The 26414-nt window shown below is 39.0% G+C and overlaps 1 protein-coding gene across 2 annotated transcripts in view; it reads right to left on the reverse strand.

Annotated features, from left to right (window-relative positions):
- The window catches only part of abr (ABR activator of RhoGEF and GTPase), a 206390-nt gene that overhangs the window by 149586 nt on the left and 30390 nt on the right, over positions 1–26414 (reverse strand). The window lies entirely within an intron of this gene.

Below are 26414 nucleotides of genomic sequence, written 5' to 3' on the forward strand. Positions count from 1 at the left end.
ACTTTTTTTTCTTTTGAATTTTTTTGGTGAGTTTTTAAAGAAAAAAATCAGGCTTTTTTTCTTTTAAGTTTTTGGCTTTTTGTGCCTTTTTTTCTTTCTTTTTTTTGGCAATTTTTAACTTTAAAATATGCTATTTTTTCTTTGAGAATTTTTGGTATTTTTTTTTCTTTCATAATATTTAGCATTTTTTAAGAAAACAAGGGCAATTCATTTTTTCCTGTTTTTAAGATTTATTTTGGTAATTCTTAAAGAAAGCAAAGAAACCCTTCCTGGGTTTGGAAGGACAAAAATCACTAAAAAATACACCATTTGTCACAGTCAGAAACTGTAAAAACTGAAAGAATAGTTGGATTTTCTAATTTATGACGGTTCTTAAACACATAATGTGTTATTAAACAGGTTTCTGAGACAAAATTTCACAACTTTTCCGAAGCTTTCAGGGTATATTTAGTTTTCTAACACTTTCCAGGCCTGGAAAATCACTATATCCAGAGGTTCTCCTGAGAATCAGGACTGTGGTATGTGTGCGTGTGTGTTTGTGCGTGTGTGTGTGCGTGTGTGTGTGTGTGTGTGTGTGTGTGGCAGTCGGTCCGCTCTGACCAAATTGCATAACCACTCCAGTGAAATCTGCAGTCCCGTCTAACCCGCCACCCACCCACTGACCTCCGCCCAGCGTCAGCTCACATCACTCTCACTGCTAACCTCTCCTGACGGACGGCTCTAAATCCACCTGTCACTCTCAATAACCGGCCCTCGTTTCCATGGCAAGGACAAAGGCTGCCATGACAACCGGCCACCTTGATGCAAATGCTTCCTGCTCGCCAACAAGCTGTGTGTCCACGTCAGGAGGAAGAAGTGCACTATTTATACCTGAAGACAAAACTTTTAAAGCCAGCTGAGAGAAACCTGCCTGTTGTGTGTTTGTCCCTCATTCACAACGCTCCAAACAACAACAATAAACCTCTGCAGGGAGAATATGGATCAGGCTCCTCCCGCTGAGCTCACATTGACCCCGACGCTGGCACAGAAGAAGAAATCCATCGCTGTGAACACATCTATACGCACATTACGGCTCACAATTCAGCTTTAATTTTAGTGTTGAACTTCTGTCACGTGACCACAGCCTGTTTTAACCCTATTTACACCAGCGTCCTGTTTGTTTTAGGATTTATTTTTTATTATTGAAAATGTAATATGTAACTTTTCCACAATAAAATGTCTTAATAATGTCTGAATTCCCTTATTGGTCTGTTTTATGTCTATTTTAATGCATTTTTATCTTAATTTTCTTATATGAAAGCTTACACATAACTAAAATTTGTTGTTAAAATAATAATAATAATAATAATAATTATTATTATTATTATTATTATTATTATTATTATTATTATTATTATTATTGCTGTTGTTGTTGTTGTTGTTATAATAATAATAATATGCACAATAAAATTTATAATAATAATAATAATAATAACTTATTACTTGAATATTTATTTATTGTAAATGACATCTGCCTGAATGTATCACTGAGATCTATTTTTATACTTTTTTATGTATTGTATGTATTGCTGTCTTTTGTGCATCTTATGGTGAAACTGAAGACAAATTTTCATATTTATAGACAATAAAATTTTCATAAATGCATAAAAAATGCTGGGACTGCAGATGTAACAGATAGTGAGCTCTGCTGTGCTGCTTCGCCGCCTCACGCTCACACTGGGCAGCTGAGTGACGGCTCTGCTGCAGGGGGACATCACACAGAGGGACCCCTGCTCAGAGCAGACAGGCCGGTCTCCAGCTGTTTAACCACACTGAGCCAGAGTCGACCAAAACCACTCTGTAACCTCATCTCTACGCTCACACACAAAACACACTCTTTCATCTTTTTGAAGAGGAGCAGGTTGTGCGTGCGTGTTACGGGCAGCGATGTGATGGCTGAGTGGGACCCCAGAAACCTGCTAAGGCACGCGTCACACCGCCAACATGTCCACTGGGGCCATACTGGGGACTGACAGCGCCATCCATCACGCAAACACACACCGATGCACGCAGCAGCGCACAAAGACCACAAACGTGTCTGTGAGGAAAAATAACATCAAGCAGTTTACATCAGCTGCCAAAGACTCTGCTGCATGGAAACATCAAAAACGCAGAGGACGTGCTGGTATGCAAATAAAGCCGTCGTCTAAACAGCGACTGTTCCTGCACGTTGAGATAACTCTCTGCCTCTCTGAGGCCGCTCAAACATATCTCATGTAGCAGGATATGATTATTCTGTGTGTGCGTGGTGCAATAATATGACGTGTCGACCTGATGACAGGTGAGTCAGCTCTGTCGTAAACATTTCTGTCCTCTGTCAGTGCAACTTGTTTTCAAATTTATTCCACTTATGCATTAAACTCTTGAGCTCTTCTCAAGTGGCTCTGACAAATAATGCATAAAAATAATTTATTTTTTAGCATATATTGTATTTCTTATTCATTTTTTATGTTTTTATTTCATTTCTTTACATATTTATCTATTTTTTCCCCTTTTTACATGTTTTTTTCAGGTCTTCATGGTCACCTACGTTCACATAAATACATTTTTAAAATAATTTTAAAAAAGATAATAGGCAAAATGGCTCTTTTGATAGTGTAAAGGTTGCTTACCCCTGCACTCATGACTGTTTTTATTATCAATTAATCTGCCAATTATTTTATCAATAAATCCTTGCTCTATAAAACAGCTAAAACATGCCTGTTACATTTTTCCATGACATCTTTAAATGTCTTGTTTGGTGCCTAACAATGCAAAATCCAGAGATATTCAGTTTGTAATGATAATCAATCAAAGTTATCATTCTCACAGGCAGAAATGGCTTCAAAAATATCAGCAAGCTCAGCGCCACTGCTTCTAAAACTGATAACAGCAACAGAAGTAAACACATGCAAATTGTTTTCCTCTTAGCTCGGCTACTACTGTAATGCTGCCCACACTTAACCCTTTATTTACTGCAGAGGACTTACAATAAAATGTGTGCATGCACTGCAGCCTCCACAGGACCTCCTGCAAACCATCATCCTCTCTTTCCCTCTTTTGTCCGTCTATAGGAGGCTGGAGCGGCTGTGCAAAGTTGCAAACTCATAAAGCCAGGGGAAGAAAAAGTTGCTGCTGCAGTGAGAGAATTCGATCAGGGAGTTGTGCTGCTTTGCTCAGCGTTTTTCTCTCAGAAGGAGAGGGATTACATCATGCCCTGCAGCCAGCGAGCTCCGTGTGGGCACCGAGAAGCAGCCCTGAAAACTGCCTCTGTGTACTGGGGGGTGCCTGGCTGCAGCCACTGAACACACACAAACACACACACACAATTTTACAGTGGAGATATGTGTTTACGAGCAGAGAGCTGCTGTGCACCTTCAAGGTTGTTTTGGGAGGTTATTAAGAGAAAAAGTGTGTGTGAGAGAGTATACATGTCAGTACAAGTTTATTATTCAACCATCTTTACTGTGTGTGTGTGTGTGTGTGTGTGTGTGTGTGTGTGTGTTGAGAAAGATATTCCTCTGTGTCTTCAGGAGATGTAAGTGAGCTCAACCGTAACAGATCCAACTCTCTGCAGACCAGAGAAATGGAAACTGAAAACAAAAAGACAGAGCGCTGCCTCTTCGGGTCCCCTGCTCAGAAACTCGTCCCGTGGCCCCGTTGGAGCCGCGACAACACGACAGAGCGGCGTGACAGGTGTGCGGTCATTGTGTGTGTGTGTTGACGGAGTGAGTGTAGGCTTTTACACCTCCCCGTCCTGCGGTCATCAATCAGGGGGGCGACGCTGGGGAAATTAAAAGCCGTTATGAAGGTCTATGTTTACAGCGCGAGCGCCGTTGCTCCGCTCATCAACATAAAGTATTTCAACATGACACGAGACTCTGAGGACGGAAACAGCAGCAACGCAACCTTACTGTAAACCAATTTAATTCTACATATAATACAGATGCTATAAAACAAAGAGAGGAGCTCTTGTGTGTCACATTTATAGTGTCGAATCTTTAGGTGGGTTTCCATAAACCCTCAAACTGAGCAAAATGAAATTGGAAATATGAAATACGAGTTTTTACGCTGGCATGGGATGGTATTTCAGGTGATTCTTAAAAGCCATATTTTGCAAAACTGCAATGGAAACACTTTTTTGGCTCTTATAGGTAACATGATGCTATGGCTCTGTGCTTGTCTATAGGAACTGGCTCCTTCATGATGCAGCAGGAACTACAAGAGCTGTTATTGCATCACATAACTAACAATACCTCTGTGAAATCGTGGACTATCAGCTCCCAGAAATCCCTTATACATGGATGCAGCCAGGTATTAGGGACTTGCCTTTCCATGATCGCTTGCATAAAATAAATCGTATCGTATCGTATCGTATCGTATCGTATCGTATCGTATCGTATCGTATCGTATCGTATCGTATCACCGGACTTGGATTGGAAATAATGACGGCTAGTGCGGTGGCTGCAATAATAATAAACCTGCTGATGTTTTGAATGCCAGAAAATCACTCGACTTTTCAAATATATTGCTTAAGTTTTGTGCAAATCTGTAATAGAAAGTGTGTTCACTCCTGCCCAAAAGAACCGCTCCGAGATGGTAACTGCTCCGGGGTTCAGGTGTGAAAATGCCCCTAAGCTCTGCAAACTTAATCAAAACCTCTGAATAAAATTATTGCAACAGAATTGCTGCCTGATTATCTTTTAATGGATTCTTTTTTATCTGTGAACCAGAAATCATCACGTTCCCACCGGTCTTTTTTCTTCACACAAAGTCTGCTCAAAAAACGTCCAGAAACTGGCGGCAAACCTGCCGTCTGACAACAAACAGCCGCTAGCCAGAGAGGCAGGTGTGGAGCGCCAGATTGTGTTCTTCACTGCACGCCGCCTCCCCCAGGAGCCATCGCAACTGTGATCAATCCAGCTTAGGTAGCGATCAATATGCAGGCACACCCACCTTCTTCCTCATGCACACACACACATACACACACACACAGATCCTCGCACAACTCCAGACACACGTGAGTGAGCATGCAGCCACATGTGCACACAGATAGCAGATGTTCGGAGAGAAGTCTCGCTGCACAGTGACAGATTCCAGTCTCAGCTGCTATCTGAGCCTTAAATTGTAATTTTCATTTGACAAAGAAGCTGTTTGTGGTGTTGATGAAGCACTTTGTCAACGGACGTTTGTTGCACAATAGTCGACAAGAACAAAAGAGTCACATACTGTTCAAGGAATAGTCAAGAAGACATGCAAGATATTCTCTTTTTTTACTGGTACAATCGAAACACATCCGATTAGCTAAGCAGACTCTGTATTAACCCTTTGGACCCATAATATTACACACACTTGCATCGCTCTGCACCCAAATTGGGCTTTTCAAAATCATGTTTTAAAAAAATATTATAAATTAATATTATTTTATACTTTGGTTGAGTTAATTTTTTAACCAACATCAATCCTAATCAAAACTAGATTCCTCAAATCTCAGCGAAAGCCAAGTGAATTTCACCGCATTGACTCTCAGCGCGGCACTTCAGCAGCGAGCACAGTCTGCATCCCAGCGACTGTTTCAAGATGAACGCGTCCACTTATCTGCCGCTCTGACGTGGCCACCAGAGACCAGACATGTGTGCAACTTCCCGAGGCAACAAGTCACTACACTATTTTACTTTTAATTCAGCTTACATTTAAGCCATTATTTCCTGTTCATTTATTTTATCCTGAGTTGTGCAGTAATTTAAAAAGTCTGTTTAAATGTGAGAGCTGTTAATGAATCATCAATAATTGGTCTGATGATCTATGATGATAACTATGGTATCACCTTGGAGATGGTTTACAGCAGCGGTATTTAATTATTATTTATTAAACTCTCCAGCATTATTTAAAAATTAAAGGCTGCATCTTAAACAAACTTTAGGTAAATTTAAGCACATTGTGCTGATAATAGGCCAACCTCTCCTGACTGCAGGACTCTGACTTCAACTTCCGGGCTGTCAGACATGTCCGCGCTGGAGCGGGCTGTTGGACATGTCCGCGCTGGAGCGGGCTGTTGGACATGTCCACGCTGGAGCGGGCTGTCGGACATGTCCGCGCTGGAGCGGGCTGTCGGACATGTCCGCGCTGGAGCGGGCTGTTGCACATTTCTGCGCTAGAGCGGGCTGTTGGACATGCAATATCATAATGAAATTAAAGCTGCAAGCAGCGATGAAAGGGCCCCTGCAGACTTTGGAGCAAAACAGCACAAAAATCCCCAAATAAACAACCATTATGGTCCTATAAAACCAACAAAATAAATGCCATGGATTCATTGTTGTAGTTATAATAAACGTCTAGAAGTTCAAGCATTAAAAACTTATAACTGGTTAAAGACGACCTGTTCATCCACGACAGTCTCAACCTGATGATCTATACTGTGCAAAAAAAAAAAATATACTGATGATATCATTAATGCTGAACACAAGCTTTGAAAACTAAACACTCTAAAAATAACTGCTGCAAACTTCATGAATTTCACATGAATGCAGGATGTGGCAGGTAGCAACACCAATAAATACAGGCGTGGACTCTGTAGCACGGAGAGGTGTCAATGCGTCACGGTCACCTTCAGTACACGGTGATAACTGACAGACCATCGGGGCGATGGGCCTGTGAGTGGAAAAAAAAATCACTTGTGTGAATAATTAAAATCCAATTTCACATGGAGATAGAAAATTTTTAACTCATACTTATGTTAATTTACTTCCAAAGAAATTCATTCACTGAAGTAATGAAATGTAAGCTCTTTATGGAGCTTAATCTCATTCTCCAGATAAAATCCACAGATTATAATACTCTCTGAGAGAGCAGCGGACTTTCTACTTCAGGGATACTCAACCTGCTTTGGGGCCACTTTTGCAAAATGACAGGAGGCCAGGGGCCGGTCCAAGCAGACCCATACATGTTTTCTAGGATTTGAGCACGTTTCTAGGATTGTCTGACATTTCTAGGATTTTAGGAGGTAACTAAGATTTTAAAACATTCTAAGGATTTGGCACATTTCTCGTATTTTAGGTTGTTTCTAGGTTTTAGGACATTTCTACGATTAAAGGACAATTCTAGGATTTTAAGACATTTATGGGATTTTAAGACATTTTTAGGATTTGAGGGTGTTTCTGGGATTTTAGGATTTTTCTATGATTTAAGGACATTTCAATGATTTAAGGATACTTTCTGTATTTTAGGACATTTCTAGACTTTTTGGTTGTTTCTAGGTTTTAAGACATTTCTAAGAATTTTAGGACATTTCTAAGATTTTAAGACATTTCTAAGATTTTAAGACATTTTTAGGATTTTAGGACATTTCTAGGATTTTAGGACGATTATAGGATATTAGGACATTTTAAGGATTTTAGGACATTTCAAGGATTCTTGGACGTTTTTATGATTTGAGGACCTTTCTCAGATTTTAGGATGATTATAGGATATTAGGACATTTATAGGATTTGTGGTCATTTCTAGGATTTTAGGGCATTTGTGGGACATTAGTACATTTCTAAGATTTTAGCACAATTTTAGGATTTTGAGAGATATCTAGGATTTAAGGACATTTCCAAGATTTTGGGTCATTTGTAGGATTCTAGCACATTTATAGGATTTTAGGATAATTATAGGATATTAGAACATTTCTAGAATTTGTGGTCATTTCTAGGATTTTAGGGCATTTGTGGGACATTAGTACATTTCTAAGATTTTAGCACAATTTAAGGATTTTAAGAGATTCCTAGAATTTTAAGACATTTCTGGGATTTTAGGACATTTCTAGGATCTGTTGAGTATCACTGTTTTAACGATTTAGATCCAAAATTACAGTTCAATTTCAGTATATGCACTTTCTATTTCAACAAATACGACATCCCTCTTACTGCTTTCTACTGACCTAATGTTACAGTCAGGCTAAATGATGCTAATACGCCGGTGTCAAGAGCTACAAGCACCTCCGGTCTGAGAGGCTGTGAGTCATCCAGAAAAGTCGAGGTCTTTGTTTCCCGCTTTGCCTCATCCAGCCTGATCAAGATGATAATGGGCAGGCTCCTCAGATAGAGCGAACCACTGTGTGCAGGAAACAAGCGGAGCTCACTTTAAAGGTCAATAAGCTGCAGGACTCCCACGCATTAGTTACTGGGGAGAGACAAAAAGACGAGAGGAAGCACAGACAGAGAGAGGGAGAGCTCCAAAGTCTCGCGCTTTAATGGAAGATGACGGGAGAGTTGCCAATCCGAGATTAAAACCGTAACAGCATGAAACGTCTAACACAGGCAGACAGATGAGACTTTTGTTTCACGCTGTGGGTGTATCCAACCCAATCAACAAAATAAATGCTGGTACAGAACATTTATTAACCACTGATACGCTACATACATATGTACATTTTGATGTAGCTGGTTTATTTAAAACGTAATATTTCTACAAAGCTGTGGATAACATGTTTTTAAGGAACATAAATACACTTAGTTATGGTCAGAAAAAGGTTTTTTTTTTGGCTTGAAATTACCACTTTGGTGCCACAATCACAGCCAGAAAAGCCGCAGATATTGTCCTAAAAAACATCTGCTTATGGTGCTACCATTGTTGCTGGAAGTAACTCAATATCTCACTAAAAAACGCCTGCTTTTGGTGCAAAAATTACAGAAATGTTTCCCTAAAAACTCCCTTAAAACTGTTTTGGTGGCACAATCATGTCTTGCTACAAAACACATGCTTTGGTGTCAAGATTGCGGCTGGAAATGCCCCAAACGTCTCACTAAAAACACCCCATTTTGATGGTAAAATCATGACTCAAAATTCTGCTGATTTCTTGTTGGTGCCACAAATGCCACTGAAAAACCTGCTGTCCCATATGTCTCCTTAAAAACTCTGTTTTGGAAACACAATCATGGCTGGAAATGCTGCTGATGTTTTGCTATAAAATACACACTTTGGTGTCAAGATAGCTGCTGGAAATGCCCCTGTTGTCTCGCTAAAAACACCCAATTTTGGTGGCACAATTATGACTCCAAATGCTGCTGATTTCTTGCCAAAACAAACCCGCTTATAGTGCTAGAAATGCCGATGTCTCGCTTAAAAACACCTGCTTTTGATGGCACAATCATTGCTTGAATTGCTGTTGAGGTCTGAAACCACCAGGTTTTAGGAGACGTGCTACTTCTGTTCGCTAAAACACAACCGGTTTTGGCCCAGTCGCTACTGGAAATGCTGCTGATGTCTTGCAAAACACAAAAGGTTTTAATGGCAAAATCAGGGCTAGAAATGCCGCCGATGTCTTGCTAAAAAACAGTCGTTTTTGTTGTCTGTTGGCCTCCAGCAGTCTGCAGCTTGGCAGCCACCTGGCGAAGGTGTCACACTATCCATCATCCCCTCCAGCTCCCGATGACAGCCACTTCATGCACATCTAATCAGAGTAACGTCACTTTACAAACACTGACAGGTACCAGTGTTTCATATCTGCAGTTTGCACAACATTTTCTTCTGGAAACTTCTCTAATGCATCCCTCTACAAATATGCTGAGATGTTGCTGATGACCATGTGCGGCTTTTATCCACTCTGCAACCTGAGCACACACATCCAGAGCACTCTGCTTCCAGAGAGCCGTCTGATAAAAGGCAGAATCGTCCCTTTACACCTCATATGAATGACAATCCTACCGCAGCTGCATATCTTCACGTGCCATATGCCTGTAGGCATCGAGAGATAAGGGCCCCCTCCACCGCAGAGCCACATGCATGAATTGCCGTTACCCCCCAAACCAAACCAACCACTGTTACCATGGCAGCCAGCCACTATACATTGTAATTAGCTGGCTTAAATCCCCAAGGCTGGGGCTGGTTGGACACAACCCACTGCCTCCATAGATTACAACAAGCGCTGTCGGCCCGAAGCCGTGTCTGTCTGCACACACAAACACAAGAGGTCACAGTCAAGTGCAGACACACCTCTGCACACACACAAAGAGACACACACTCCCACTAATACAACATTTCACGGGATGTAAACACATTTTTACCAATAAAGTTACATGACTTTTCCAAGACTCTGGGGCAAATTTAAGGATCGCACATTCTCTAAAACAACCACCAATACTTCTTATTGGTTCTTTTTCATTATTATATAATAGCTTTTTTAAATATGTATTATTAAAAAATTATGAAATCAGAACAGGATTAGAACTGAATATTTAAATATAACTGAGGGGCTCATTATTTATGAGAAGGGAAGGGATGGTGCAAATAGAGCAGGCATGTTGAATCATTTTTTAAGGACTTGGGAGGCCTCTGGTTTTTTTTTTTAATTTACTTTATTCTTTCTCTTTTTTCTTTAAAAATTTTCAGTGTTTTTCAGTAAATGTTTTGGCTTTTTTTATTTTGGCAATTTCTGAAGAAAACACTAATTTTTGACAAGTTTTAAAAGAAAATGTTAAAATCTTTTTGGCAATTTGAAAAAAACTTTTTGGGAAGTTTTCTTTTTTAAAATTTTCGACAGTTTTAGAAGAAAACATTTGGTCTATTTTTTTCCCCTTTTTTAAGTTTTTTTTTGTGATTTTTGAGAAAACATTTTAGCAAGTCTTTCTTTCTTTAATTTTTTTTAACAATTTATTAAAAAAATAAATAAAATAAACTACTTTAAAAAATAATAATAATTTGCTTTCCATTAAAATCTGCTTTCCAAACCTACATATGTTTTCTTAAAAAATCACCAAAATTACACCATTTATCACAGACAGAAACTGTAAAATCAGAAATTATTGTTCCAATGGTTATTGGACATATCACACATTATTATACATGCTTATGAAATAAATTTTCATGCATTTTAAAAAAATCTGAGCCTTAAATGGCTATTTGCAGATTCCACTTTTCCAGGGTTTTTCATGACCATACAAACCCTAATTTTAAATCCTGCTGCACCCTTTCCCCTGTTTTTACAGCAGGTGTGAGGAAATCAGTCCTCTACGTACAATAAAGGGCTCCTCACTGCTAACACACACCCACGTTCAGCACAGCAGCTGCACTGAGTGGGCATCTACACCTCAGCGTGCAGCACGACCCTCTGCATAGTTCGTGGGCATGTGCTAATGCAAAGTGTATCAAACCGTGCAATGAAACAAAAGAGCTCCAATGAGTGAAGCTATTAAAATGCAAGCTGCTGTGGATCGCCCTCGGGGCAGCCCCGCCACTGACTGTAGTGTCTATTTATTGCACTCAGCAGCCCAATTAGGAGAATATGATGCAGATTAGAGGCAATGAGTCTGATGCACTCTAGGTGTGTCAGATAGAAGAGAGCGCCGCGAGCAGCCAAGTTTCACAGCTCAATAATATTGTTGAAGTTATCAGAAATGAAAAGCGGTTATTAAAGCACCAGAGCTTCTCCTAACGGAGTCAAAGCGAGGACAGAAATCGATGGAAAAGTTTGTGACAAAGACGAAATTCATCTAGAAACTAATTAGGCCAAAAAGAGAAGCGGAGATAAAAAAGGAACTGGCGGCGTGTGGGTGGAAACATCTAACTTTCTGCTGGATCTAACTACTTTACGAGGCTGTTTTATAATTCATACGAGCTGAAGACCGTATTTTGAAGGCAGTTTGTTGGCTCATAGAGAACAAACTGATTTGGAAACGAGCTGCGGAGCTCGTTATCTTGAAAATGAGTCAACATCCTGTTACATTTTATCATTTCATCACATCTGAGAAGTGTTAACCCCTTCAAACATGAACAAACTGGCTTGATTTCTCTAAAAAAAAAATCTGGAAAGAAGACGAGCAACGAAAGACGAAATGATCTAAAAATTATCAAGAAATCAGTAAAAAAAAAAAAAAAAAATTAAGTTAAAATAAAACAGAGCTTAAAAATTAATAATAATTTATATATATAATATTATATTAAATATTTAATTATCCTATTAATGAATATGGTTTTACCTTACCTTTTTTCTTATACATTTTCCCTAGCTTTTTATAAATACATTTTGAAAACTAGTTTTTTTGCAATTAAAAAACATAATAAAAACATAATTTTAAAAATTGTTTTTTTGTTGTTTGTTTTGTCCCCAGATATTTTTCCTTATCTTTTTAAAAAATAATTTTCAAAATCCTCTAATTTCTTGCGATTCGTGGAATATTGCTTATTGAGTTGCATATTGCCCTTTTTGCCATGTTTTTGAAAGACATGATGCTAATTTTCTTCGGGTTCAGAAGTTGAAATACTTGTGAGGGCATCTGAAAGTGCAAGGAAAGTGATGTTGCTTGAGGTTTCAAAGGGTTAAAATAGAAATCTGCAACAACAGATACCAACCTTTACCAGTGTGAAGACTATTGCACATGATTGCATCATACAGAGTCTGATATTTACGTATTTCTGTTTACTTTCACGCTTTAAAAATCTCCAGGGCCAAAATATTTCTCCTTCTAAAACCAGAAACCAGACTGACTAGAGACTTCTTAAAACACGTAATGCCGACACACAGTTTTAACATGTGATTAAATAAATGAATTAATTTTTTACTAATTTTCTTCTTACTATTTTCATTCATTTCTAAAGTTCTGTATTGCCTTCTTTTTTTTTGGCACCTTTTCCTTTAGTTTGCCTTTTTTTAAACTGTCTTTTTAATGTTTTTATTTGTTTTGTTTTGGGGGGGTTGTTGTTTTTTGTTGTTGTTGCGTTTTTTGTTTTTTTTACTAATTTCCTGCTAATTTTTAGGTCATTTCTTATTTTGTTTTTACCGCCTTTTTTCACATGTTTTTGAAAGAAATCAAGCCAATTTGTTCAGGTTTAAACGGGTTAACATGCATCTGCAGAGTCCTCTGACTCTTACAGGTCCGTGCACTGATGCTCTCAGACTCATTTATTTACCAACTGTTACCTTGTAGGTTTGACTGCTCGACAGATACACAGCGCTGTCCTTTTTTTCCCAGAATGCAAACTAATGCAGCGACCTTACAGATAACGAGTCTGGCCTCTGCCGTCTTGGAAGTTTATTTTCAGAGATTTCTTTATTGAGCGACACGCTGGAATGAGTGACAGAGGAGATAAGAGAGTAAGAAGGGATGCTGCACGATGCCTGATAAACTGAGCGAGCACTTGGAGACACAAAACCATCTTGCATGAGCGTGTCAGCACACACACACACACACACACACACACACACACACACACACACACACACACACAAACGGGCGAGAGACCTTGCGTAAATCACTCCATTGATTTTAAGTTGAATCCATCTACTAAAGGTCACAGTTAAGTGGTGAATAAAAGCGAACAGTAATGTAAAAGAGCGGCCTCGCCGTGCCGATCAGAGGCTGTAATGGTGCCAGAATCCTATTTATATCATATAGAGAGAATAACAGAAAACGACAGAGAGGATGTCTGTACATGAACAAATAAACTGTACAGATGTTAATCAAGGATCCCTCACATTTACAGACAAAAGCATCGGCTAGAGACGCGTTTACATGCACACTAGTATTCCACTATTATCAAAAATATAACATTATTCTGACCAACGAACGGTTTTTAATTCACAATAGAAATGAAGAGATTCACGATGGGAAGTGTTTTGTTCTTTTTATATACATAAGGTGCCAGAGTGCATAAAACAGCATCAAAAAAGAGCTTATTTATCAAAAAAGTGCCAGTGGAGGAACGCCGGCACCCCATCAGAGGTCTCGCTAAACTCCTAATGTCCCAAAATCCTGAAAATGTAATAAAATTGGAGAAACAGAGGCCACAGTGGCCACAGGTTCGATTCTGACCTCAGCCCTTTGCTGCATATCAACGCCTCTCTCTCCCCCTTTCACGCTTAACCTGCCCCATCTAATAAAGACAAAAACCCAAATAATATTCTTAAAAAAAAATCAGAGAAAAATCCTAAAATCCTAGAAATGTCCCAAAACCCTAAAAAAAACTTCATTAAAGTCTCTTTTTTCAGTGTATTCACTGAGTTTTCAATCCGTCATTATTACTTATTACTTCGTTTTTGCCTGTTTTTGTATAATATTTTCTTTATTTTCTTTTTACAAATTTCAAATTAAAATCAGTACATAAGGTTACAAGCTAATTATCCCTTAAAAATAAGCCCTCTTTTCCCATGCTACATATATGTTTATGTAAGCATTTATTAACCCTTCCACCTGCCCGGATGTTATTTTCCTCCCCTCTCTTACTGAGGGTCTCTATAACGTCAGAGACGACCAGGCTGGATCTGAACATCCACTTAGATCCCAGCAGAGCGATGACCTACTGAGACCAGAAGGCCAACTCTTACTGGGACCATGAATCTTTAATGACACCCCACCAACACGCCGCTCAACGTATACACGCAGAAAACGGGAAAGGAAACAGGACTTCCTGCGGGGTAATGAATTCTCGGTTTGACAAGCTGTGAACATGTGAGCAAACGGTTATAAAGATTTATATCCAACATTTAAGAACATTTAAGAAAAGCCGATATATATGTTTGTACACCTGAGTCCGTCTGCTCGAGCGCATCCATCAGCCCGCTCAACTCATAATGGTCTCGTCTCACTTTCCTGTCTCCCCCTCTCCGCCCCTCTCTTCCGCTCGACTACCCTGAATGCTTAATCGTGGCCCCTGCCTTCCGGGAGCGCGTAAACACGCCAGCCGCACCATTGGCCGGGAACGGTGGTGTTACTTCGAGCTGATTGGCTGAGGAGAAGAGGGCATGGGTGGCAGAAGAAGACGGGGTTGGTGGTTACCATAGCCCTGCAGGACGACTGCTGTCCATAGACACACACACACACGCACACACACACACTGAGCCCCTCTGGACATGGTAAAGGTCCCCACAGATTCACAGCACACAAACACACTCAGACACATGACACACCCTCTAACATCAAGCACAACAAAGGATTTTCGGAGCTTCACCCACGTTAAGATGCACCGAAAGGGGAATTTATCTAAAGCTGCTATCTAAGGGGTTAAAGAAAGATTATAGCTCAGTTTAAAGGAATACGTCACTCACAAAATGATTATTTTTAGATCAATTACTAACCCTGTGTGGTTGTTTAATGCCTGTATGGGGAACAAAAAATCCAAAAACAGAGAAACTCATGATGAATTGGAGTAAAAAGGGGCTGCGTTTAATAAAAGAGTTAAAAAATTAAAACATTTTTTTTAGACACATCCACGTACAAGATGGTTAGTGTGCCTGAGACTGTTCACGCAGAAGTAGGCGATATGGGCTAAAAATTATACTTCAATATTTTTAGGCTATATCTCGATACATGATAGTATATATCTATATTTTTAAATCTCCTCAAAAGTACTTCATTAATGCTAGAACTTTTTTTTTTTTTACCAAATTCCCTCTTTGATGTTACATCATTGTAGGAATGACTATTGGTAAAAGATCAATAATCATTATAAATTAAGATATAATGACAAAGTGGGTAAAAGCGAGTATTAAAACAAGGATAACTGTCTGATCGACACCATTTTACTGTAATGCACTCTTTAAAATCAGGAAAAAAAAACACAATTTATTCCATATCACAATATAACAATATCAAATATCTAAGACGATTCTTAGTCTCATATCTCGATACGATATAATTTCGTGTTTGGGAAGTACTGAGCATATGACTTGATAAATGAGACCTGGATTACGCTGCAGGTGCGGTCTTTTTAAAACAACGTCGTTAAAAAGGGTCTACTTTTTTACCAGTTCAAAGATTTTCGCAGATTTCTGATTCTTTATTCACTGTGGAAACATGCGAGAAAAACGTTATCTTTATATATTCTGTGTAAAGCTTCAAAAAACAACCAACACCTGCTGACATCTAGCTTTTTAACGTAATTAGAAAGGTGACAATTAGCATTCACATCCGGGTCAAATGATAGCAGCCATGACAGCGCTGAGTTTAGCCTCTAAATGTGCGAGATGTAATGATGCGACACCACTAATTACCATCCGTCTACACCTAAGCAGCACTAACACACCGATCCGAACTGGTCTGCACCGAATTTGAAAAGAAAGAGAAGAAACCACCGTAAAGTTTACACGGATCTATGTCTGTGCTGCTTCCTACAGTTTACCTGCTCTTCGGCCTGTCCGTTACGCTGAACATGACATACCAAAAAAAAAACAAATAAGACATGCACACACAGAAAGGCTTATTCGTCTGCTGTAGGGCCGTGCACACAGCTCTGCTCTACTGGCAATGGGAAAGCTGTCTATACCCTATTTTCAGCAGGTGTGCCCCTGTTTAAAATAGCCACATGCACATGCTAATTTTGGCGGAAAAGGGGTATAACACAGGTTAAGTAACTGATATACAAATTATCATTACGTGGGTGAATTATTGCCTTAAACTAGTGATTTTTGCAATAAGCAAAGCGAGCACCCACAGTTACCATTTTTCAATAATTCCTTCATTTCTGTGTAAAAACCTAACTGCACAGTTGATTTAGGGTCAAAAAGACTAATAAAATTACACATTACGGACAGAAAAACACGAGTCAACAAGCACAGCTGTTTTAGATGAAAACAGCGGCGTATCAGTAGCATTTAATCATTGAAATGACAGTTTCATACTGGTCAGGAACCATCTGGACCTTCTCTCCACATCGTTCAGCCTCGGTGACACATGATGAGCTCTTTGCTCTAACTTCTCTGTGGTGTGTGAAAGAGCCACAACAACATCGTCAGCTGAGCCAAAAGCATCATCTATTATTCACCAGGTTGTCGCTGGATGAACCCGGGCGGCCGTGGCAACGCGGAGCATAACCCCAGCAGGGGAGTTGGCGAGCAAACAGTTCATGTTATGACTCTGAGCCAAATTTCTCCTTCACTTCTTTCAGCTGGACTCACTCACCATTTCCACCTCACTACAACAGTTACTGTATTTGAGTACATAAGGTATTTGGTATTTTCATGCATCTTGAGTGATATGATCAAAAGCGAAGGTGTGAATGCAACGTGTGCGGAGATCCAATCGTGTTAAGACGACATTTGAAGGTGGTTTGGAGTTTGATGGTCAATACGAATATTCAACAATACATTTAGTTTTCCAAAAACATTTTAAAGTCCAAACAGACTTGTTTTATTTTATTTTATCTCATTTTATGTTATTACTTTGATGTTTGTTATATTACTTTACTATTCATTTTTTATTTATTTTTATTATTTATTTATTTTAATCAAATCAATTATTTATGTATATTACTTTACTATTCTTTATTTATCTATTTTTATTATTATTTTTAATTAATTAATTAATGTATTTCTTTTTAATCTAATTAATCATCTATATATTACTTTATTATTATTATTATTATTATTATTATTATTATTATTATTATTATTATTATCATTATTATTATTATTATTATTATTATTATTATTATTATTATTATTTATTTTTAATCTAATTAATTATTTATGTATTTTGGTCAGTTAATAATCTGTTATAATTATTATTGTTATTGTCATTGTTCACTTTATTTTCTTTGTCTGTGGGAATGTGTGACTGTATGATGAGATAAATATTTGCACACTGATGTAAATATTTTGATATACACTTGAAATTTCAATGAAAATATTTGTTGTTGTTTCACTCCATATTTCTCCTCTGGTCATCCATGCCACACCTCCAGCACCTTTCTGCCTCCCAAAATTACAACATTCTCAGATAATATCATAATTTCATTATCTGCCCAGCCCTACTGATTATATGACGCTCATCTCTACTGCAGCTACAAAATGTAACAGGTGCATTTTTCATGAATTGTAGTATCTTATAAAATGCTTCTTAAATAAAATGTTACAGCAGTAAATAATGTATTTAATGCGGCCGTGTGTGTTTTATTGCAGGATAAGAGCATCAGTTATATTGTTTACTTTGCCATCAGTACTGTCAGTCCCTCCCTCCCTCTCTCTCTCTGTTATAAACTCAAAGCTCTGAGCATTAGTTTCTCCCTCTGCAGCATCACAACCGTTTCATGGCTGTTTTGGAGAAGTGAACATGAAGCAGATTACATAAGCACGAAGCCTTCACCGGCCCAACGGGAGAAAGATGCTTGAAAACAAAGCGGAGCAGCATGGCACGGAAGAGGCAGCAGAGAGGACGGCATTACATAACAACACTGCTTTGGGCTGACTCAGTTTCTTTCTCCCGCTCAGTGTGTGTGTGTGTGTGTGTGTGTGTGTGTGTGTGTGTGTGTGTGTGTGTGTGTGTGTGTGTGTGTGTGTGTGTGTGTGTGTGTGTGTGTGAACGGCACTAAATGTCTGTTTCTATAGCTACAGTACAGAGAAAAGGAAGGAACAGCTTCATGTATTGATCTGCATAATGGAGGAGCTTTTACAGCGGGAGGACAACGATTCAAGACTCATCACACAACACAGTTTCATTCCTACACAGACACCAGGCATTGTCGGTCAAAACCGATTTTTGGAGCTCCCCTCGAAAACAAAATACCTTCACGGGCTTTTGTTTGCATTGGGACCTCCAGTAGATGTAAATGCAGTGACAGCGATTGGTACGGCAAAGTCACTTTCACTTTTTTAAATGAATTGTATTCATACTTTTTTTGTTTAAATGTAATTTATAGAGCATGTGCAAGAAACTCTGTATATGTGTAATGGGATTTGGAAAAAGACCCACGGAGAAGCGGCAGGTTAGGGAGCATTGAAAAGATCTGTGTCTTGTCTTTGTCATATTGACAGGAATTATTGTTTTAATTATGCCTGCAATTAGTGTTGAAAACTGGTCACCAAAAAAAGAGAAGTCAATTTCAAGGATCTCACTCGAAAACACACTAAAAAACTCGTGATTTTCCACATGTAAACAATAGACACAGCAACACTGGACGAGGTCACTGTTAAAAAAGTATTTCACCGATAAAAATAAAGTCCTCACATAAAACTAAAAAGACTCAAATGCTTCTAAAATTGGTGCTACATGAGCAGAGAAAACAGATGTTGAAAACCAAAAACTACCAGAAAGCATCAGAATAATAAACAATAAACGTGGACCGGTCCATGTGAAACAACAAATAAGGTAAAAATACCAAAACAAGATCAGGGCCTAAGAAAAGTGCTGAAAATACAAAAATCTATTTTTTTTCCTTCCTCAGTTGTAATTATACATTTATCAAAAATATAAACATAGTTTTGTTGACATTTTCTCTATTTTTTGGAAACATCCTTTTAAGAAATACTTTTTAGGTAATATTCTTGTTGCATGTTACTAATTTCTTGCTTTAATTGAATTCTTCACAATCGATTAATCGATCATTGATTAATTGTTATCATCCGTGGATATGATACAATTCGATGAACAGAAATCAACATAGTATTTTTTTTTTTTTAATCAGAGATAGAGGAGAAGAAAATGTAGTAGTAGTATAGGTTAAACACTGAAAAAGCACGATACACTGAACAATATGAACATTCAGTGCAAGGCTTTTAATCAATATTTGTGAAATAAATACCTGAATACTGGATAGCAAAGGCCACGATTAAACTGTTTTTTGCAGAGGAATCAGAGAAAAATCAACATAATAAGGTAATACAGTAATTGCCATTGTCACATTTTGGCTTGTGTTGCGTTTTTCTCTGTGGTTAAGCCGAAAAATGACTTGTTTGAAAACACTCTCAGATCTCATCGATCTGGACTCGTTTCTGCTGGAACCGAGGTTAGAGCCACTGGCTATTCACAGAGGGAGACTGAGAGGAAGAGCGGTGGGTGGTTTGGTCCAAATAGATTTTGGAGGGCGTGATAAATGAGACATCCCTTGTCGTTATTAAACTCCCCTACAACTCTCTGCTGGGAAGCCGTCCAGAATCACTCCGCTGTGCTCCTGTTTGCTGAAGCAGGCCATGTGACGGCCAAATAACTAACATTAAACACTTAAAGACAGAAGTGGGACTGAGCTGAAAGTCAGCCGAGAGCAGCGAGCCAGCAAAGAAGTTGGCTCCATCCATCACAGCTGCAGAGGGGAACCAGATCATGTGACAGTGAAGGAAATCCACCACTGCGCTGAAATGTAGAGGCATGACCCAAAAAAACTGTTGGCATCTGTTTCGCTTTGATTGATGCAATTTGCTCTGAATACAAGTGCTGCACAATCTTTTTTTAAGACTGTCCCAGTAAGTTTTCTGGGCTCAGGAGCTTCAACATGAATCAACCGTGTGTGCATCAGGTGAAAGAGACACCAAGTGCTTCATGACTTCACCGTCTAATAGGGAGAGACCGTGCATCAGGTGAGAGAGACACTGTGCACTTCACAACTTCATCGTCAGGTGGGGACAGACCGTGCATCGGGTGAGAGAGACACTGCGCTCTTCATAACTTCATCGTCAGGTGGGGACAGACCGTGCATCAGGTGAGAGAGAGACATTGTGCACCACGGAGCTTCAGTGTTACGTGAGAGACAGCCTGTTGTGCCTCCGACTGCTTAACAGCGTTGTGACACTTTAGAACTGTAAAGTTAAAAAACTGCGACAACTAGGCAATAAAATAATCTGTGTCCAGTGTTCTCAATTATTCTGTTAAATTTCATCGTGCATTTAAAATGGTAAGTGTCCTCATATTATGGAAGTTATTGAAATTACGATGCTGCTCAAAAGACAAAGCAATGGCAGCGTCTCTACCAGAGCGGCCGAAGGTTCAATTCCGGCTCTTGGCTCTTTGGCGCATGTCACATGTTGTCCTCTCTCCCACTTTCCTGCTATCTATCTTTCCTATCTAATAAAGGCAAAAATGAAGAAAAAATATCACAATATTATTTTTAAGCCATATCACAAAGCCCTACCAGAACCACATGGTTTTTGTGCCTTCATCTAACCACAACATCACCAGAGCATTGCTTAGAAACGTCAAGTTTCAATGTATCTGCTACATACAAACGTAACTTATCCGTGCTTTGCAGAAACATACAATGCCATCATGAAGGAATCAGTGATTCTAATGTGCATTCCTTCCGAAAAAGTCATATCAACTAAAAAACGTTCTTTTGTCTCTTTATGGTGAGGTTTTTATTAAGAGGCATGCTTGCCTTCATTGACAGGTACCTTCAGCACACTTCAGCATTTTTTGTCCCACATCATCTCCAAATCAGAAATTCACTCTGTTGCCCAAATTTCCTGAGCGATATGAGTCATCACCACTTTAATTTGGCTGTGCAGTTTATGATTGAAACGTAGCTGGATGGCACGGGGACAGACAGCAGATTACTTCTCAACAGAAACATGTTGTTCCATATTACTATCTGCAGCTCTGGTGGAAGAAAGTGGGGATTATACAGCACATATTAACCCCTTACAAACTGGTAGATGGCCCAGCGTGACTCACACAGAGGGATTTTAGCAGGGCTGAACTCCAGCACTCTTCAACACGCTGACAGGATGTGCAGAAACGCTCCCCTCAGAGCTGCACGTATATGTTCAAACCTTCCTCACTGTGACTCGGATTAGGGAAAATCGTTTTGACATACGTGCATGTGTGTGTCTCTGCATGTGCGCGTGCCACCGCCGCTCTGCCATGTCAAAATGCCCATATTCTGACTCTTACATAATGTAGCTTTTTCCTTTGATGTGGCTTTAGCGTCACGTGGCACTGAAGCGAGCCGGAGAGGAGTCTGGCTAATTCTCTGAAGGTTACAGCGCAGACGGGCAGAGTCAGAAGTCAGAGTCGAGCTGCCACTCTGGCCGTGTGGAGATGGCAACGACGCTGCGGCTTCAGCTCAAACATTATGGGCTTTAAAGGCAAACATGCCCGTGAAAGCTCAAACATTGCATGAGTCACTGAAAATAGGGGAAGTAAAATGCCCACGAGTGCAGATTGTGTTGTTTTAACACAAACTGTTAGCATGCTTTAAATCTGAAAAATACTACATGACTACTATGTAAATATAAATATTAAAAAATTACAAAGTAATTCATGTAATAGTCCAAATAAACAAAATGAGAAAAGATGCTCTTCTTACTGGAACAAATGTGTTTTAAAAACAGAAAAAAATCACATTTTATTTTCAATAACAATTTTGGTTTCCAATGATTTTAAAAAACAAGATATTCGCGATAAAACAATAATTTTACCGCATTCATGTTTTCCACATCACATCTTTTAAATCACTTCTGATGACTTATTTTAATCAAAAAGCATTCCTATAGTTTCTATTTTTATTTTTTTAGGTCTATTTTTATTCTTTGCGTACTGAAGTTACACTGCACTTTACTTCTGACATGCACTTAAGTCTTGCACTGCTCTGTTTAATTTTAAATTCAACCATTTACCTCCTAAAAAACAGGCCAACACTGAACCAACATCTCAACATAATATCTTTAAATATGGTGCAAAGTCAGCAACACAAACTGGCAGTTTTTCATCAGTGAAAGACTTAAATAAACACAAACTACTGAGACAACAGAGAAACACCAAAACCAGCGTGATACATAATACAGGGCTAACAGATGAGCTGGTTAGAGACTGAAAATCAGATGATGGCACCATCAAAATGCTTTGAAAATGAGATCATGGGTACCAAAAAAAAAAAAAAAGCTCTTATTCGGCTGCAGACTATAATAAACTGATTATCTGTATGTGTGAAACACACCCAAAAGACAAGAGGAAAGACAAAAAACGTTGGAAAGCAGAGTGAAAATAACAGGGTTATTCAAGAACCGGCACACACACACACACAAACACACACAGAGAAAAACACTAATAGCCGCCTGGGAGTCTACCACTTACGCTGCTGACCGGACAAATGGGGCAGAGGATGACTGATGAGAGGTCTGGGTCTGGGATTTTGGTGGAGTGTGTGTTTGTGCGCTTACACTGATGTGAGTGCACGCAGCTCTGCACCTCATCTTTTGTTTCTGCACTCTGCATGCACCTGTCCTCCAAACTGTGTAAGCAGCACAGCGCCGTGAGAGGACGCAGGGCAAAGAAAAGCAAGAGGAAGCTGAACACAGAGACTTGAGCCTCTTGGGAGAACAAGGCAGCTGTGGCTTTGAGCATCCACTCCCACTTTACTGGGCGAGAGGAGGATGTGTGGTCACCGCTTTAACACTGAGCCATTAACACAGTTCCAGTGGATGAAGAGAAAGGATGCAATTACACCGTCATGTTTAGTAATCCACTGCTGGACTTCACTATGAGAAGGGTGTGTGCTGATGGGTCACAGCAGTGATGCTCAACTCAACTCAACTCCCCAAATGTTTTCTAATTCACAATAAAAATAAAGTGATTCACACTGGGAATTGTTTTTGTACTTTTAGCATACATAAGGTGCCAGAGAGCATAAAACAGAGCATCAAAATAGAGCTTGTTGATCAAAAAAACTCCAGTCGAGGATTCTCCACTCACCCCGACAGAGGTCCGAAAAACACCCTGAAATCTGAGAAATCAAAAAAACGTCTTAAAATCCTAGCAACTTCCTAAAATCCAAGAAACCTCCTGAAATCCAAGTAATGTCTTAAAATCACAGAAATGTCCTAAAATCTGAAAAATGTCCTAAATTTTCATAAATGCCATAAAAAATAAATTTCACAAAGCCTCAGAAACATCCAAAAATCTGAGAAATGTCCTTAAATCTCAGAAATGTCCCACAATCCTAGAAATGAACTAAAATCCTGGAAATGTCTTAAAATCCTAGAACTGTCCAACAGTCCGACAAATGTCCTTATATCCTAAAAATGTCCTAAAATCTAAGAATGTCTAAAAGTATGGGCAGCTGCGACTGGCCCCTGGCCGCCTGTCATTTTGCAAAAGTGGCCCCTAAGCGAAGCAGGCTGAGTGTCTCTGGGTTTCAGCCTGTGATTCGGGGTCAGTGTAGTGGTACAGAGGCAGAGTACTACCTTTAAAGTAGTCCTCTGAAAGCTTATAGAAGTGGTGGTGTGTTTTTATTCCCCTGAGTGGAGGCGGCCCTCGATGTACCAATTTACTTGTGCAACACACACGCACAGAGCGAAGGATAAAGGACGGCGGGAGGCAAACGGGTGATGAAATGACAGGTGCATGAAAGGACTGTGCCCCTGTCCCTCAGATGGGCTCATATAAGCCTGTTGTAATGTTAATCATCTGTCTGCCACTGAACACGCGCAGCAAAGTCTCACTGAATTTCAAATGTGTTAAAGCACATTAGGTGTAAAGTTGTGATGTTTTCAGTTTCTGGTTGCAGAACCAAAATAGCAGCATTAAAATAGTACACGCAGGCTAAGTATACAGTCCCTGGTGATGGAAATTCATTAGCAGACAGTCACACTGACCTGATTCATTTCTGAAAAGTGGACCAGTGCATGCACCGAGGACTCAGCGCTGCGTCCACAGTTACTGCCAAATAATGGCTCCTGATAAAGCTGCAACATATCAATTAATCTATCCACAGACAATACGCTGACAACTGATTTCACACTTCTTAAATGTGAGAATTTAATGCTTTTCATTGTTATACTCCAACTTTACATACATTTCAATACCCAAAATGCTTCAGAAAGCAAAATTAATAACAAAAAAATCTAAAAATTAAAAATAAATAAATTTTGAAAGACTGAATGAAAAAAATAAAATAATAAAAATCAATTAATGAAAGTAAATTTAAATAAAATAAAAGAAAAGTAAAATGAAATAAAATAAACACCAGGGATACATGATAATAAACTTTGTATGTTTGGACCGTTGGTCAGATAAACAAACCATTTCAGGCCATCACTTTGGGCTCTGGGATATTACACAGGGTATGCTTCACTTCACTGCAAACAAGCAAATAAGTTAACTGGTCGACTGTTCTTTCGAACTCTTTCTAAAATTACAGCTAAAAACCACCAAACAAGATATGTGAGACTCAACTGTCACACCTCAACCACACATATGTTTATCTCAGTTTTTCATTTTCACACCTCATTCTGCAAAATAATGAGCGCCAAGCATCAACGGTACAGAAACAATAATGCACAGAATGATTCACCTTTGTTATCTGTAAAAAGAAATATGTGTAATAATAATATTATCACTCGTGTAGCCGCCTTCAGTGTCGCTACAAAACTAAAGCAACAGCTACAAACCAAACACACTTCTGAAAACACGCTTGCACTTTTGGGTTTCTGTTTCTGCATCACTAAAACCTCCAAACAGCACCAGCACCGCCTCGTCTCCCTCTTCCTCGTCTATTCACTCCCTCCCTGCAGATTAAGGCACGGTGACAATGGTGACACAGCAGAGCAAATCCCAAAAAGCTCTGTGTCATGTGCCCAAAACTGCACACACAAACAACACACACACACACAGGGAATCACAGCTGCGCCTGATGGGATGTGTGTAATCGCTGCAAAGTGGTGCACACTCAATGCTCTGAACCGAAGCATGAAAAATATTGTGCAAATTGACGTCTAAGCAAAACATCCTCAATAAAATATTCCCTCTACAGGAAAAGTTGCACACATGCAGCGTGAAATTGAAGAGGGGAAGCAGAGGAGCTGCTGTGTTGTTTCTCAGGTTTGTTTCATAACCTGGAAGCACCGCTAACACCACTCAGGGTTTGTACAGTTACCAAAAACCTGGAAAAGTCATGGAATTTGCAAATGGACACGTTTTTGTAAAAGTCATGGAAATCTTTTTCATAAACCTGTATAACAAAAGCTGAGTCCAAGAACCATATTCAGCAATATTGACTGTTTTTACAGTTTTTTGTTGTGATAACTGGTGTCATTTGGTGATTTTCAAGGAAAACATGCAGAGGTTTGGAGCAAAAATTACCAAAATATTTTCTTCAAAAATAAGCAAAAATATGAGAAAAATATAACACCAAATTGTGTTCTGTAAAAACTGCCAAAAAATGTAACAAAGCACATTTTCTTGAAAAGCCACCAAACAAACCCCAAATGTTTTCTTTATAAATCACTGAAAATTTAAAGAAAAAATGCTGAAAAACATCACCAAAAATGATTACTTTAAAATTCACCACAATTTTTTAAAAATTGCCAAAAAAATCTTTTTAAGCCTCACAACAAATGTGAAAAAAAAGAACAAATAGTCACTGAGTTATACTTGAATATTAAATACTTCTTATCCTGTTAAAAGAAAATGTATATTTTGAAAAACTGCTAAAACTATGAGGAATATCGATGGTCATTTTAGAGAATGTACGGCCTTGAACATTTGCCTTAAAGTCATGGAAAAGTCATTGAAAATGATTGCCAAAGTGACCCAGCGTACAGTACGACATGTCCGAGTCCTGAGTCCACATCACAGCACGAAGACCACAATAAAGAGCAGATTAAAAATTCAACCTCAGACAGCTCCCGCCTCGATGAGATGGAACATAAAGTTCTACCTCCAGGTTGTGATCATGACTCACACTCAAACTACAAACTACATTTCTCCAGGTTTTCC

The sequence above is a fragment of the Plectropomus leopardus genome, chromosome 15 (genome assembly GCF_026936395.1).
Source record: "Plectropomus leopardus strain MGB_pleo_1.0 chromosome 15, ASM2693639v1, whole genome shotgun sequence".
Lineage (NCBI taxonomy): Eukaryota > Metazoa > Chordata > Actinopteri > Perciformes > Serranidae > Plectropomus > Plectropomus leopardus.